The following is a 12,241-nucleotide window of genomic DNA, read 5'->3' as shown; positions in this document are numbered from 1 at the left end:
TGCAGTTCGGCAGTTCGATTCCCATTGGCTCAATGTTGATTCAGCCTTTCATCCTTCCGAGGTCAGTAAAATGAGGACCCAGATCGTTGGGGGCAATATTATGCTGACTCTGTAAACCGCTTAGAGCGGGCTGTAAAGCACTGTGAAGTGGTATATAAGTCTAAGTGCTACAGCTATTGCTTGAAGTCTTTCTTCTACCACAGAATTGCTGAGGCTGGGTGAAAAGTTAGGTGAGTTAAGCTATGAATGTATGTTGTTGCTTATTATTATTATCCCGTTTCCAGTTGCTTCCTGCCCTCAAAGATCACAATCTAGTTTAGCATCCGTCTGAAGTAATGTTGCGAAATGATAATTGAAGCAGCAAAGCTGCCTGCACCTCCCTTTCACACATCCAGCTCATTCCACATGTATAAACTTACCTTTGTTGAAGATAAGCCAAATACACAACACTTTTAAATAAAGTTGTGATTCTCTTTATTTTTGAGAGGTAGTTGCTGTTTCCTGACAGACTGAAGGCTATATTGTTTTATTGTTTTAACATGTTTTTTCAAATGTTAAATAAATAAATAAATAAAAACAAATATTGTGCACTCATTGTTGAGTTGAATGATGGAAGGCAATCAAAGATGGTAAAGAATACATGCATGTATGTACACATTACTTTATAAGATTTATAAATCAGCCTACTTTGGAGGCTTTGGTAAACAATTACCATCAATGGGTTGGATCATTTTCTACCTGCTTAAACGGTGGTATTGTCAGTTGAAGAGTCGCAAGTGGAAATCATTTAAGTTACCAAAAAAAAAAAAAAAAGGAACCATATGTGGTGCAGAAAGCAATTAGTGGTAGCCACGAGAGCCTGTAGGGTGAGTGTGACCTAGTTAATAGGGACCCTTGAATTTTCTGAATATTGGCTCCTTCCTTCCTTCCTTCCTTCCTTCCTTCCTTCCTTCCTTCCTTCCTTCCTTCCTTCCTTCCTTCCTTCCTTCCTTCCTTCATCACACAAGCAACTTGAAGCAGCAGAACAACTGCTGCATTCAAAACAACAACTGGGCCGGAATAGCTCAGGCTGTAAGGAGCCTGTTATTAGAACACAGTAGCCTGCAATTACTGCAGGTTCAAGCCTGGCCTAAGTTGACTCAGCCTTCCATCCTTTATAAGGTAGGTAAAATGAGGACCCAGATTGTTGGGGGGGGCAATAAGTTGACTTTGTAAATATATAAATAGAATGAGACTATTGCCTTATACACTGTAAGCCGCCCTGAGTCTTCGGAGAAGGGCGGGATATAAATGTAAAAAAAAAAAGAGAGAGCCAGGATTCACAAAGATCCCAGTGACAGCAAAACAGCACAAGGAAGAATGGGTGACAGGACTGTCTGGTAGAATTTAAGACTAGTGTAATGGACGGCAAGAGTCTTGATTTCTCCTCTATGATATAGTCGGCAGACTGGCAAAGCCAGCTTAATTAGGTTGCTAGGAGATCTGGATAGCTAGGAGAAGAAAGGGAAGGGGGAAAGGAAAGGAAATTATCTAAAAATAAAATCAAAGAATAATGGTGGAGGAGAAATGAAAGACAAGGTCTGGGATTGAAATGCAAATCAAATAGGCTATTTTTCTCTTAAGTAGAAGTAAAAAGTAGAAATAAGAGAACACAATCAAAATAAGATATCAAGGGATTTATGTGGTTAGTATGGAGGAAAGAAGTAAGTAAGAAACAAAATGGTAGGAGATAGAAAAATAAGAGATACAATTAAGAAGTATTTATGTTGTTTCTCTCACTGTAAATAAAATATCAAAGTATTTGATCTGATAACTTTATTTTGTATAATAAAAGTAGTTTTCCCAGCAGAAGTTGGCCTGTGTTTTTCTTTGGGTTATTCCATCCTTAAATCTGCAACAAATACAAATGAATTTTCTCATAGGCAGTTCTAAATCTTTTACACCTGGGAGATGGTTAAGTTCAAATGGGTTTATTTTCCCCATAATATAAAATGTCTGTTTTTTGTTTGCTACAATGATATTGACATTTCTTTAACAATGTAAATTTTTGAAAGCTGTTCTCTATTCTGCTTTTGAAAGAATAGAATATTAGAACACAATCTGAAATAACAAATTTTAATAGTATTCCATCAGAAAGGGGCTGTCGCCCAGTGTATAGTGCTTAGTTTTCATGCCAAATCTCTACATTCAGCCCCAGCCTCAACATTTTGAAATAGACTCTCTTCCATTTGATACACCCTTGAGATCTTTCGCTAGTGAACATAGACAATACCAAGATAGATAGATGAAAGCCTGACTCAAAGGAAGAGAGTTTTCTAGACTACCAGTCAACATCACTGAATTCAGTGGGGTGCTTTCTTACTTAATAACACTTAACAATAGGCTCATTATTCGATTCGCATAGAGGAAAAGAGAAGAAAGAAGTAAAAAATAATAATAATCATGAATTGGATATTCTGTAGTGGAGTACCCTGGAAAAGCATTGATTAACTGAAACTCTTAAGCAGTAGCACTTCATACACAATCATAAAGAAATATATAGTGGAACACAAAAGTGATTGAAACAAAAGTAGTGATTGTAATAATGTGTTAGAGCAATTGTATTTGTATTGCACTAGGTAAACAGAGGAATTATACTTAGTACAATTAATCAGTGAAAAATATTCCTGATGCTATGATAGTTCCTCTCTCCTTCTAACCTTGGGATTGTGTATTGTTTGCAGAGGTTGCCATTATAATAAGAGTTCACAGATAATAGCAATAGTTCAAATAATCATGTTACTCTGAAAACTGCCATGGTTTGGAGAATTTTCTTGAAGAAATATATTGATTCTTAAAATGCTATTCAAGTTCTCCAATAGAGACAATTCCATAGGTGCATTCAGAGGCATTCAGTTAAAAATTCCTAACATGTCTGGATCTTAAAAGAGCTATTATTCATTGCATGGCTTTGTTAATTCTACTCTGAAAATTTTTAGTTCAAACATGTCTGCAGTCTTGGGCTGAATCAGAGCAATTGGAGTACGCCAACAGAAGCTGGTTATCATTTTGTTCATCAGGGTGGTGGCCTCTTGTTATTAATAAGCTGGAGACTTTTAATATTATTTTTAAAAGTTTTGTGCTCAGAAGAATTCTTTATTACTCATCCTTCACTTGACAGAGTTGAACAAAATAATAACTTAGAGAAATCGCTAAGCAATTTATTAAAATCTGAGAGCTAATTATTTTGTTCGTGTCCTAGACTGTGTGTCCGTTGAGGGAAACTTTAATTAATTGCAACCTATCAAAGCTAAGAATAGCTGCAGTGCATTCTGGATCTTATCAGCCATCTGATGTTGGTGTGTCTACCATTATAATTCATTATAGTCTTCCTGTAGTCTCCACCCAAGACAAAGCTGGACAGGCATCTCAATAAATTACTTTCTGTGGCACTAGTCAATTAATTTCTCTTCTTCCTCAGAAAGCCTACAGCACAACAAATCTGAGCAAAACAAGAAGCCCGTGGTGGGTACCCTTCCATTCTATATGACAACCCAGCTAAGGAAGGCATCTAAGCAAAGAAATATAAAGCAAAAGAACTAGAGATAAGTAGAAGATTTTTGCAAGTGCAATTCACCAAAAATATTGTTGTGGTCCGCCAGCAGCCTGTGGAGCTAGCAACGGAGTCGGACAGTGATGAGGCTGAGGAAGAACATAGGCCAGTCCTGGAGGCTAGGGAAAGCCCGGATGAGGGCTCTGGGTCAGAGGCAGAGGTGGGGCCAGGACCATCGGGGAGTGAGGTGTGGACTCCAGAGTCTCCAGAGACTGACAGTAGTGAGGCAGAGGAACAGGAGGAGCTTGTTCCTAATGCACGCATGAGAAGAGCTGCCAGAAGGCAAGAGCAGCTAAAGCAAAGAGGATGACTCTGGAGTAGGGCCAAGAGATGATTGGCCTCTCCCATAAGGTTTAAAAAAGACTAGCAACGGTGTTTGGGCTTTGATAGCTTCATCTTCTTGCATTTATTTTGTATCGGTGTCTTCTGAACGTTTGCCAAGAAAGGCCTTTGGCAGTTTGCCTAATTGGACCAAGGTTTGTGAAAGGACTGAGGAATTATTGTTGGGAGGAATTTGCTTTAATTTAGTTGAACTACCTGAGAATGAAGTAATTCTCAGCTGTTCGAATTAAGTTTGTTTTTTCACTGACTGAGTTTCCTACTACCTACTTGGGCCTGGGTCATAACATATCTGTTGCACAAAGGCAAGAATATTTTGACCTCAGCAAGCAAAGTATCCCCTTCCCACCAATTGTATTTTACATTGCTGCTTTTCAGAAAACAAAAGACAGCGTAGATGGAGAACCTATGTTCACAACCTCCTCCTCCACCTGGCTTTCAGACTTTCAGTTGATGGCAGAATATTCTTTCCCAGCAGCTTTTCCCAGCAGGTAACAACAACAACGAAGAAGAAGGGATTTGTTGTAACTTGATTTTTTGGTTTACAGCAATGAACAGATTCCTCCTTCATGTGTGAGGCACAAAAGCTACACTCCCAAATTCTTTTCTGTGCTGTAATTTCACATCACTACCATTGGAAACAAACTCAGATTGGCCACCTGATAGATCATAAATCCCATTCAGATACCACCTTCATGTAGGCCTGGGTTTAACTGTTTCAAAAGGTTTGCTTATCTAACCACTATCTCACAATTACAATTTAAGTTTGTTTTTTCATCAGATACAAAACCCCAAAGGGTTTTTTGGCATCCCCAAAACCAGATAAACCTAGAATGCTTCTTTTGCTTAGCACAAAAGGCATAAAAAGAGACATTCCTTTCTTAGTCAGCATTGGAGGAGAGTCTATGGTTGTGTGGAATCACAACTCCCAATTACCATTTGAGTTCCATTGGGAGTAGTCCTATAAAATCAAATTCCTCTAGGCTTGATGCCATATCTGACAACACTGTACCCAAGGTGTCTACCTTATCATCTAATAATATATATGAGCCAGTTATAGTGCTTGTCTCCTAAGGAAATGAATAAGGTTCTTAGATCTGTATCTATTGCTACCTGTACTGTATATCAGATCTTTCCTCAGCTTGATTTAGAAGAGCCTTTAAGGCTCTTTTCTTGCCACTGATTTCTCAGACGAATAAAAATACTTACATTTTTGCTGAGTTTTTTTTTCCAGGCTAAAGGGAGTGATGGCAAGACTATAGTGAGCCATCTCAAGATCCACATATTTTTAAGAAGTGTAAGCCAGTAGCTAATGTTTCAAATTTAGCAATCTTGTTAAAGATTGAGTAAGTTGTGATATTGCAGCTTCAGGAATTAATAGAGGAAATGGATTATCCAGATCATTTGCGGTCTTGAACTAGGAAAGAATTTGGCATAAATGTGGATTGGGTCAACTTGATGGATGACCTGTATTAATGAAACAGAGTGTGCAAATCCCAGTTGATATTCCTGGATTTTTCAATGGCTTTTTAGATTTTTGACCTTCAGGAGCATTTAAATAAAATAGAATAGAACAGAACAGAACAGAACAGAATAGAATAATCCCAACACTGATTATAAGAGGAAGATTGAGGATAATTTTTATAGTAATAATCTGAGGCAGGTGTGGCGAGAGATTCAACAAATTACCAACCATCAACTAACCAATGTCATCCCTGCTGTGGAGGATGCTTCGTTGGCAGAGGAGTTGAATCATTTCTTTGCTCGCTTTGAAGTGGAAACATCAGAGACAGCTGAAATACAGCCACCAGCCCTTTGTAACCCCCACCTCAGTGTGGAGGAACAGGAGGTGAGGAGCATTCTGAGGGCTGCGGACCCTAGAAGGGCTTCCAGTCCTGATGGTATCTCTGGCCAAGTGTGTAAAGACTGTGCTGCCCAGTTGCCTGGAGTCTTTACCAGAATCTTCAATTGGTCTTTATCCCAGTCCATTATTCCATCTTGTTTGAAGGCTTCCACCATTGTTCTGCTGCCAAAGAAGTTCCCTATCAATAACCTCAACGATTACAGACTAGTGGCATTCACTCCTATCATCATGAAGTGCTTTGAGAAATTGGTCTGCTGGCACATTATTTCTGGTCTTCCAAATACATTTGATGACCAGTTTGCATGCAGAGGAAATAGATCTATAGAGGATGCTGTAGCCATCACTCTTCACATTGCTCTGATTCAATTGGAACAGCGGGGGGTGGGGGGCTATGTAGATTTTAGCTCTGCATTTAACTCAATACTTCCACATAGACTAGTGTCTAAACTTATGGATCTTGGACTTTTTTATTCAATCTGCTTTTGGATTATGGATTTCCTGTCTGGCCGCTCTCAGAGGGTCAGATTAGGTAATCATATCTCTTCATATCTCTCCTTATTCTTAACACTGGTACACCACAGGGTTGCGTGTTGAGTCCCTTACTCTATACTCTTTATGTGCATGACTGCATTCCCACTCCCACTAGTAACACTATCACTAAATTTGCAGGTGATACAACAGTGGTGAGACTCATCTCCTGTGGGGGGGGGATGAGTCTGCCTATCGAGATGAGGTGGACCTGTTGTTTCGTGGTGTGGAGACAATAACTTGGTCCTTAACACCAATAAGACCAAGGAACTTATAGTGGACTATAGAAGGAATAGATCAGACATCCAGCCCTTGCTTATCAATGGCAACCGAGTGGAGCAAGTGGCCGGTTTTAAGTTTCTGGATGTTATCATAAAAGAGGACCTGACCTGGGGCACTCACACTGCAGCACTGGTCAAAAGGGCCCAGCAGAGATTATATGACCTGAGACATCTCAGGAAACAACAACTGAATGAAAAACTGCTGGTGACCTTCTATTGCTGCACCATAGAGAGTATTTTAACTTACTGCATCTGTGTATGGTTTGCCAATTGCACACTGGCAGATAGGACAGCACTCCAGAAGGTTAACAGCATTGCCCAGAAGATCATTGGTTGCCTTCTCTCCTCTTTGGAAGAGCTTTATAGCTCCCACTGCCTTAAGAAAGTTCAAAACATTCTTAAAGATCCATCTTGTCCTGGGCACCATTTTTTTTGAACTTCTGGCAGATGGTACAAGATAATAAAAACAAGGACTAAAAAGCTGAAAAACAGTTTCTATCCCAGGGCTGAGGAACTCTGGGAGTTGAAGTCCACAAGTCTTAAAGGGACCAAGGTTGGAGACCTCTGTTCTAGTGTATGTTTGATTTTACTTCGGTCATTTCCAAACAGCCAGTCTTTCAACCTTTCTGGATCCACCTGAAGTTCACCTCAGCTGTTTTGACTGCTTCCTGATCTATGTGAACACAAAGGTTCTTTGAGAACAGCATATTTACATGTTTATGTATTCTTAGAATTGGGACAGAACTATCAGCTAACCCATGTTTGCTTTTTTCTGGCAGCAACTAAGCACAAATAACTACCACCCAATCAATGCTCATTTGCTAGCCAATAACTACGTGCATCCTCTTGTCCCTTCCTATTTGTGTATAAACATACATCTCTATCCACTTCACAAAAATAAAAGAGAATAAATTACTCACAACTTCCCATCATTCTATGCTTGCCATGATGACTAACCTCCTTTGCATTCAAAACTCTAATGCTGACAGCCCCGTAATTCTGTTTTCAGACTCCATCTGCCTTATGAAATGGTGCATCCAAGCAAGAGATACCTTGGGTGAGGTTGCTTCTTGCTTGATTTAACTCTTGATCCAGGGATAATCTGTGGTTGCTTTTCATATCTGGGTGCTTTCTTTTTATTTAAGTATTTCTAGGACTCTTAAATCATGTTAGGCATGCCACACTCCATCCCAAAATCTATCTCAGTGGAGACACCCCTGGCAGCTATCACAATACAACTGAATGTATGCCATATTTGTTCACTTTGGATGGATGCTCATTTTGTTCATTTTTAAGAAGGAAGTTCTTGTTCATTCCAGCATCCTTAAAATAGCATGATTCCTCTTTTTGTGAAGCAGAAAAATCCAAGTAGATTCAATCACAACTGGTTTGAAGATTCAGAGACAAGGCCCCACTCTCTTTGTTCCTGGATAGATGTTTAAAATAAATGTTTCATATTTCATGGAAAATAGGCTAATGAACACATGTTGTTATGTGAAACAATGTATATTTTTCATTATATTCTACAAAAAAATGGGACTTTAATTAAACAATATTGCTTAAATAACGGAGTAGCACATATTGATACTTGCTTCAAGCAACAGTGGCTATGTTGGTGTTTTAGCTTTTGCAAAATTAATATATACTTTACTTTCCTCCTAATATAGATACTGAACATTGAAGGGATTTGTTCCTCCTTGGTAGAACCATAGATGTTCTTCAAAGTTTTTTGAAAATTGTTTTCCATTTTCAGGACAGGCTTATAAAGATCCTTGCTCATAATAAATCCCCAAAATATTTTAGCTTTTCTGCATTGATTCTGCAAGTCCCAATTCTAAGACCTCCAACAATTGTGCAAGACATTCATTTATATCGCTACAAAGTGCAATTCCATCTCCCTGCTGCTTTCATGTGATTTCTGGAAGACTCCTTGTCCAAAGTTGTGTCTGATCTGCCAAGCATCTGATACGAAAGGAGAGGTTAAAGTACTACCAAGCCCTGGAGAGATGATTGAGTTTCAGCCCAGAGATACAGCACTTAACTAAGGAGCAGGTTCAGTCATGAGTAAATGTTTCCTTTCAAGGAGGATCCTACCTGCCAAGATAAATTTCTTCTAAATGACCTGACAACTTCATCTCTGGCCTAGAGAGATTTTTTTGTTAGTTTTTGAACCTCTGGTTTTCTAAGCCTCCAGTTCCCAGCAGCTAGTGCTGGAGCAAATTCTATCAAACATACTATCTTGTGAACTTGATTGCTCTTGGCTTGCTGAACTTTGCTTCCTGAGCCTTTAAATAATTCTGGCATTGCTGTTAAACTTTAATTCTCTGCTTCTATTTCATATAGTACCATATGAAGATTTTTATTTGAGTAATATGAAATAATAATAATAATAATAATAATAATAATAATAATAATAATAATAATAATAATAATAATATTTCTTTGTACAATGGACAAATAGCCAGAAAGGCCTATGTCAAGGTAGCATTTTGGATGGGTGATTGCTCAATATATTATCATTTGAGTATATTATCATTTAAGAAGAGAAGACAATTATTATGAATTATTTGTCCATATTCTCCTTCAGGAATATTCCTTTTGATATTAACTGTGTCATCTATAATATTGTGATTGATAAGTGGTCTGCCACCACCATCATAAAAACAAATGGAAGCTAACACTTTGGTATATTTTCTCACCCTTTTTACTGCTATGTTCTGTCTTTCCCCCCCGAACTGTCTCTGAGATGGAATGTACAAGAATATGGATGTAATAATAGGAACCTTAGATAGGACTGTCTGTTTCAACAAGATCAATGAAGCTGACATAGGCAGCTTGCAGTGTTACAGGTCTGGAAAAAAATATATAGAGAGAAGTGGCACCTATATGCGAGCTAGGCTTGCAAAAGGTGTTTTTCTTTTGTAAGAATTTCACACGTAAATTGGGAGTAATTACCCCATGAAATCTTGGCTATGTTAATTGTTTTTGTTCTAATTTCCTTTCCCATCTTTTCAGGACACTCTGGTGCCATTCAGCTCTTTCATCTTTCACTGCTTCATGAATACTGTCTTCAGTTGGGTAATGAGTGAATGGAAATCAATGAACTTTCAAATGTGTTCACTCCAAGTTATCTGACTAGTATTACCAGAGGCTTCTCTGAATTTGTCCTACCACACTGCCACACCTTATTCCAGATGAATACACCATGTGTGAACGTCAGAACACCTCCTTCCCTTTGTGTTTATGTTTTTCCTCATGGTAGGAGCCTAGGGGAAATTCTTCACAAGTTAAAACAAGTCATGGAACAAAATATGCCAGCAGTGAGATCGTCAGAGCTTCATTTTTTGTAGTCTCTTCCCTCCCTCTATGGTTGGGTAACACAGAAAAGAGATATAGTGAAGAGAAAACGATCCATATATGACTAAAACTCTCATGTCGTTTGATTGTTCGTAACCTTTGATGAGAGAAATGGGGCATCACAGGGCAGCAATTTTTGAATCAACATAGCTCAAATGGGCTAATTTACAGAATATGTCTGAAAACTAGGAATCATGGTTCCTGTGGGATTGAAATTTGGCAAAGTTATGGCTGCTTCAGTGCTTCCACAATGTTATACCATTGTGGTCAATCATGGTCACATAATTGTAATTCTGAATGCTCCCTTCCAGCTTCTACAAAGAGTGTCATTGGGAAACTAGTAGTAAATTGGAAGTTGCTCCTTTCCTACTACTTTTTGTCCACCCATGGTCATTTTGTTTCTCTGCTTAAGGAAGAAAATATCTCTGAAGTGATGATCCAACACATCATAGGTTGTCTAGTATTCTGTAAAGTGGGGTTTCCAACCTAGTGCTCTCTGAATGACCTGGACCACATCCCCAAGCTGGGGTGATGGGAGCTGTGGTCCAAAAGAGTCCATGCTTTAGACCAATGGAAAGACTAGTAATGGGAATTTGTGAAGGTTCTCTGTAATTAGTAGGTAACTTAACATTAACTTATGAATAGGTGTTCTATGAAAGTATTTATATTTAAGTTGCTTTATTCATTTTAATATTGTACCTATATTCTGTTGTCCTATTTCCTAAATGTTGTATCCCATTCTTAAGAAGCTTTAGAATTTTAATTAAAAATCACTTTGGCAGCTTGTATTCCTGAGCTTATTGCATTGTTGTTTAGAGGTTGTTGCATCCTCGTCATCTATTTTGTTAGTGTTGATATTATTCTCCATCACTCTGTAGCTTTTCTTGCTGCCCACGCTTCCTGATCGAAAGAAGTCCAGTTGGAAGAGATTCCATCCAATTTCTTCTGTTGGGATTAATTGACGCCAATAGGAAGCCAAATAAACATCAGACCATAGGATATTCTTCATCTAAAAACAAGACACTCACCGTCCCTTTAAGCAGCATGGCAGGGTATTCCATTGCCTACTTTGAAATTATACATTAAAGCAGGGGTGTCCAAACTTGGTCCCTTTAAGACTTGTGGACTTCAACTCCCAGAGTTCCTCAGCCAGCTTTGCTGGCTGAGGGACTCTGGGAGTTGAAGTCCACAAGTCTTAAAGGGACCAAGTTTGGACACCCCTGCATTAAAGGAATGTGAGATTTTTCCCCCCCTTTAAAAACACAAAAGGAAATTGTGTGGGGTAATCCAATGATGAGAACCTTGAGAAAACCATCATATCAAAAGCCTCTTTGGATATGTTTGGGGCAAGGCATGGATGGCTGAAAGTATACTTGTGTGTCTAAGCATAACACAAGTAATTGGCAAGTAAGAAAAGTCTCTTTTCACAAATAATTGCATAAAAGAAGCTTCCAGGATTAGGTATGAGTTATTTATTCAGTTTATAATTCAGACTTTCATTTATAACAATATTCTTAAGGTGGCAAACATCAACAAAAATACAAAATGCAAAATACCAAAAACAAAGAAAACATGAAGAAGATGATTAAAACCACACACATACCTTACTGAATCAGTCAGTGAAACCAACAGAAAAATGAATGATATACATTTTGCTTGCCTCCCTCAAAAATATCAGAGGTCCAGATAAATGTAAATTCCTGGTACCTTAGTTTTGAAATAGCATTAACAGCATCTTAGCACCTCCAAAGAAGACTTGCTCCATAAAACTTTTCTCACACAATTCACTCAAACTTGCCATTTTTTAAAATATTAAAGCAGGTATTCCTAAGATGGAACTCTGGGAATTCTGGAACTTACATTTGGAGGTTATCTGGCTTAAACATTTTTCACCTACCTCTTTTCATGTTAAATGGGCCAGATAACAGTCACACCATTAAAAATGCAAGAAAGCTCTTCATGTGCACAAATTAACACCGTTTTCTCCTTTTGGCTAACAAAAGACACTGGGCTGTTGATTGTAATAGACCAGGGGTGTCCAAACTTGGTCCCTTTAAGACTTGTGGACTTCAACTCCCAGAGTTCCTCAGCCAGCTTTGCTGGCTGAGGGACTCTGGGAGTTGAAGTCCACAAGTCTTAAAGGGACCAAGTTTGGACACCCCTGTAATAGACAGACAATTTTGAAAATTGTTGCTTTCCTGGCCATCCACATAGAAACCAATGGATGCTTCTATATAAACAAACTTTTAATAAAAGCAACTTATCCTCTATTTCTGTGGT

The 12,241-nt window shown here is 38.4% G+C and overlaps 1 long non-coding RNA gene across 1 annotated transcript; it reads left to right on the top strand.

Annotated features, from left to right (window-relative positions):
- Nucleotides 1–3,479: 3,479 nt before the first annotated feature.
- On the top strand, nucleotides 3,480–10,675 carry LOC131192887 (uncharacterized). The gene is made up of 3 exons (XR_009153809.1): nucleotides 3,480–3,504; nucleotides 4,310–4,422; nucleotides 9,620–10,675. It is a non-coding gene; the product is annotated as an uncharacterized LOC131192887 (long non-coding RNA).
- The last annotated feature ends 1,566 nt before the right edge of the window (nucleotides 10,676–12,241 follow it).

Source organism: Ahaetulla prasina, chromosome 2, assembly GCF_028640845.1.
Source record: "Ahaetulla prasina isolate Xishuangbanna chromosome 2, ASM2864084v1, whole genome shotgun sequence".
Lineage (NCBI taxonomy): Eukaryota > Metazoa > Chordata > Lepidosauria > Squamata > Colubridae > Ahaetulla > Ahaetulla prasina.
Note: the sequence above shows the minus strand (reverse complement) of the source record. Positions and strands in the feature narration are given on the sequence as shown.